Below are 4,865 nucleotides of genomic sequence, written 5' to 3' on the forward strand. Positions count from 1 at the left end.
TCAGAGGAGATCAGACTTTCACTGATGATATGATCCTATATCTGGACAATCCCAGGGACTCAAGTATAAAACTCTTAGAAGTAATCAAAAAATATAGCAGTGTCTCAGGATTACTTAGTTTTAATTTGGGATATGTATTTGTTATTGTTTTAAATTTAATTCCACTTTGTCAGAGAAAATATTTTTAATGATTCAAATCATTTAAAATGTTTTGAGACCCATATATGTTCTATCCTGGCAAATGTTTTGGGTATATTTGAAATAAATGCATATTTTGCTTTTGTTTGGTGGAGTGTCACATAGGTGTCTGGTCAAGTTAGTTGATACTGTTCATGTCTTGTGTGATCTTACTGAGTTTGTGTCTACTTGTTCTACCAATTATTGAGATGGGGATATTGAGATCTTAGCACGTAACTATGGAATTGTCTATTATTCTTTGCTCTTCTTCATTTTCTGTTGCATGTCTTTTGAAGCCCTGGTATTGGATGCATAGACGTTTAGGATTTTTCTGTTCTCTTGGTGAATTTACTCCTTTATCACTGTGAAATGGCTTTATGTCTTGGAATATTCTTTGTTCTGAATCTCATTTTATCTGATATCAGTATAATTGCTTCAGCTTTTTTTTGATTAGTATTACATAGTAAATGTTCTTCCATCCTTTTACTTTTCTAAAAATCTTTTTGCTTGTTGTGGTAAAGTACAGATAACATGTAATTTATTACTTTAACCATTTTTAAGTATGTAGTTTTGTGTATTCACATTGTTGTAGTCATCCTTTTGTTTTGAACCAATTTGTTTCTTTATATTTGACATAATTATTTTTATAGGAAAGCAATGGTTGCATATTGCTTTTTAAAAAATCCAATCTGGCTCAGTGCCTGTGGCTCAAGTGGCTAAGGCACCAGCCATGTACACCCAAGGTGGCAGGTTCGAATCCAGCCCGGGCCCGCCAAACAACAATGATGGCTGCAACCAAAAATGGCCAGATGTTGTGGCGGGTGCCTGTGGTCCCAGCTACTTGGGAGGCTAAGGCAGGAGACTTGCTTGAGCCCAGGAGTTGGAGGTTGCTGTGAGCTGTGATGATGCCATGGCACTCTAGCCTGGGCAACATGGTAAGATCCTAACTCTTAAATAAAATCCAATCCCGTAGTTTCTGCCTTTTGATTGGATTGTTTAGAACATTTATATTTAATGTGATGGTTTACATGGTTTGATTTAATTTTGCCATTTTACTGTCTGCTAGTTTCCCTTTTTTCTCAATTTCTGCCTTTTTTGGATATTTTTTATTATTCCACTTTATCCTCTTAGTTGCTTTATTACTCTATAACTCTCTGATGTTTATTTTATGTTTTTGTGGTTATTGTTTGTTTTTATTGAGACAGAGTCCCACCCTATGCCCCTGAGCAGAGTGCAATGGTGTCAAAGCCTACTGCAACCTCAGACTTGGGCTGTGGGCATCCTGCTGCCTCAGTCTCTGGAAGCCACTAGAATTACAGGTACTCACCTCAGTACCTGGCTGAATTTTTCCATTTTTTTTTAGGCATCAGGGATCTCACTCTCCCTCACTCAAGTCTTGAACTCCTGAGCTCAAGCCATTCTCCCTTCTCAGCCTCCCACAGTGCTGGGATTATAGGTGTGAGCCACCGTGGCTGGTTATTCTATGTTTTTTAAGTATTTCTAGTGTCCATGGTTATCTTAATGGGGTCTTCCTTAAAATAATATTGTTATACTTCACAAAAAGCATTATTCTCTTCACCTTTATGATGATGTTGTCCTAAATCTTAACTTCTACGTATGTTATATAACCCACAGTATACTATCACAATTTTTGCTTATAGTAGATTGTCTTTTATGAGAAGATTTAAATGGGCTGGGCATGGTAGCTCACATCTGTAATCCTAGCATTTGGGGAGGACAAAACAGAAGGTTCACTTGAGGTAAGGAGTTTGAGCCCAGCCTGGGCAACATAGTGAGACCTTGTTTTTACAAAAAATTAAAAAAATTAGTCAGGCATGGTGGCATGTGCCTGTACTCCCAACTGCTTGGGAGGCTGAGGCAGGAGGATTGAGTGAACTATGATGATACCACTGCACTCCGGCCTGGGTAATAGAGTGAAACCCTGTCTTAAAAAAAAAAGCACCCCTCCAAAAAAAAAAAAAATCAGTTTTAGATAGTAAGGACTAAAGTCTTTTGTATTTGCTACATAGTTAACTATTTCTGATGGTCGTTGTTCCATTAGGTGGATTCAGATTTATATCTGTTATGAATTTCTTTCTACCTAAAGGTTTTCGCTTATCCTTTCTTGTAGCAAAGGCCTGTTGGTATTGAATTCTTTCTGCTTTTGTGTATCTGAAAATGTGCCTATTTCTCTTTGTTTTTGAAAAACATTATGGTATTTTCCACAATTTTCTGGCTAACGTTCTTAACACAAGTTATTTGGTGGTGTTGTGGCTTGTTTTGGGTACTCAGTACTTATCCCATGGGGTCAGTGGGGGATTGGTTCCAGGACCCCCTGCGGATGCCAGATCCACACATGCTAAAGGCCCTTATGAATGGCACAGCATTTGCATATAAGCTATAAATATCCTCCTATAAGCTTGTACTTTATACTTATAACACCTAATAGAATGTAAGCATAAATAGCTGTTATACTTTATTGTTAGGGAATAATGATAAGGGGGAAAAAAGTCTGTATATGTTCATACGCATGCAACCATTCATTTTCTTTCCTCCAAGTATTTGTGATCTCTAGTTGGCTGATCCATAGATAGGGAACCTATATATGTGGAGGGCCGACTGGAGTTCTTTCTCTCTGATGCTTTTAAGATTTGTCTTTTTCACTGGGTTTAAGTAATCCGTTTATGAGGCCTTGGCGTTATTTCCTCTTGTCTTGTGTGTGTGTGTGTGCCTGGTGTTTTTTCAGTATCTCGAATCTATGAATTTATAGTTTTCATCAAATTTGGAAAATGTTCATTTTTTCTTCCATTCTCTCCTGTCCTTTGGTGACTCCGTGTACTAAACTGCCTAAAGTCATTCCATAGCTGACTGACACTCTTTTCATATTTTCCTTCTGCATTTTTCCTCATGCGTTTTGTTCTGGATAATTTCCCCTGTTTCTGTCTTTGAATTCATTATTCTTTTCTTTTATGATAACTAATCTGTGCTGAATCCTATCCAGTGCGTCTTTCATCTCAGGCATTGTGGTTTTTCTCTCTAGAAGCTCGATTCAGTTTTATTTATTTCTTCTATTTCTCTGCTTAACATGCTGAATCTTTCCCCAACATTTTGAACTTATGAACTGCAGTTATAATCGCTGTTTTAATGTATTTGACCACTGATCTGTCATCGGTGCTGTTCTGTACTGCCTTGCCTCTTCTCTGTCAGTCATCTTGTCCTGCCTTCTAGTATTTTCTTACCATGCCTTGTGGTTGTTGATTGGATGAAACATTGTGAATTCTAATAGTAATGTTCTTACTGTTCCTTTAAATATTCCTGAGCTTTCTTAAGTCATTTATTTAAGTTACTTGGAGACAGTTTGATCCTTTCAGGTCTGGCTTTTAAGCTTTTTTAGGAAGGAATGAAGCAGCCGTTACTCTACGCTTAAATTTATTTGCACCACTACTAAGGTAAAATCCTACTGAGTATTCTTCCTAATGTTTTGTGAATTACGAGGTTTTCTATTCTGGATGGATTTGGGGTCTGCTACAGTACAGGCTCTCATTATTGGAAACTAAAACAAGATATACGAAATAATAATACAAAAGATCTTTTTGGAAAACAAAAGGCAGCCAGGACTTGAGGCTTGAAGAATAAAGGTTATAAGCATTGATTTTAAAAGTAGAATTGATTATAATTAAAATTTAAAAAGTCATGTTACACATGTTCTTTTTAAGTTAAAAAAAATAAGCCATTCTAGAAAGATGTAATTTCTTTTGCTTCAAAATGGTGTGTGTTTGGGGGTAGTAGAAATGACCATATTCTTGGGAAATAAGAATGTGAATCGAGTTTCTCTAGTGCCTCCTTTCTTCATCTGTTCTAAAATTTTGCAATTTTGTTATATTAAAACTTAGGTACTTACCACAATGTAGTTAATTTGATGTAGAGGTATTTTCTATTTATAAACTTTTATGAAAGTTATTATGTTATTTCTCCTGTAGGTCACCAAGGCAAATTAATATTCTAGAATTGTCAAGTAAAATTAATTTATAGTCTAAAGTATAATTTGATGGGGGTACATATAGATTCGTATGTAGATAATTTATAGCTAGTGAATAAAACCTTTTCTAGATGTGAGTAAGTAATAACAAATGGCTGCCAGAATGTACTGGAGGATATTTATGTGCCAGGCACTGTTCTTAGAGCTTTGCACATGTTATTTCCTTTACGTCTCTCAGGGCGATGAGAAACTTGCCCCAAGTCACGTAGCTGGAATGGCTGAGCTAGCTTTGGAACTCAGAGTCTGGCTCCTTAGCTCATCTTTGCCATCCAGGCCCCTCCTTGCCGTTCGAATGCGATTTGCCTGATATTTGCATAGTTTATAGTTTGCAGAATGCAGTGATAGAGATGATTAATTCGATTTCATCTTCACAACGACCCTATGAAACAGTGTTTTACAGATGAGGAAACTGAGGTTCAGAGAGGTTGCTTCATGTGTGCACGTCTAAGAAGTGATAGAGTCTGCACTAAAAACGCTATTCTTGCTTCCAACTCCTGTTACTTTTATCATTCCATATTTTCCTTGAGAATAGGAAAGGGAATTCTGAGTTTGTAGAAATGGTTGAAATGCTTTTTTTAAATAACAAGTGTAAAGCAAGTTTGGATCTGTGTACATGGACTGTTTGTTGACGCTGCTTTGGCTTAGCTAC

At 36.7% G+C, this 4,865-nt stretch overlaps 1 protein-coding gene across 2 annotated transcripts in view; it reads left to right on the forward strand.

The window, feature by feature from the left end:
• FTO (FTO, alpha-ketoglutarate dependent dioxygenase) overlaps positions 1–4,865 on the forward strand; it is a 402,518-nt gene that overhangs the window by 104,743 nt on the left and 292,910 nt on the right. The gene's annotated exons all lie outside the window — the stretch shown is intronic.

The sequence above is a fragment of the Otolemur garnettii genome, unplaced genomic scaffold (assembly GCF_000181295.1).
Source record: "Otolemur garnettii isolate 467f Iridium unplaced genomic scaffold, OtoGar3 scaffold00058, whole genome shotgun sequence".
Lineage (NCBI taxonomy): Eukaryota > Metazoa > Chordata > Mammalia > Primates > Galagidae > Otolemur > Otolemur garnettii.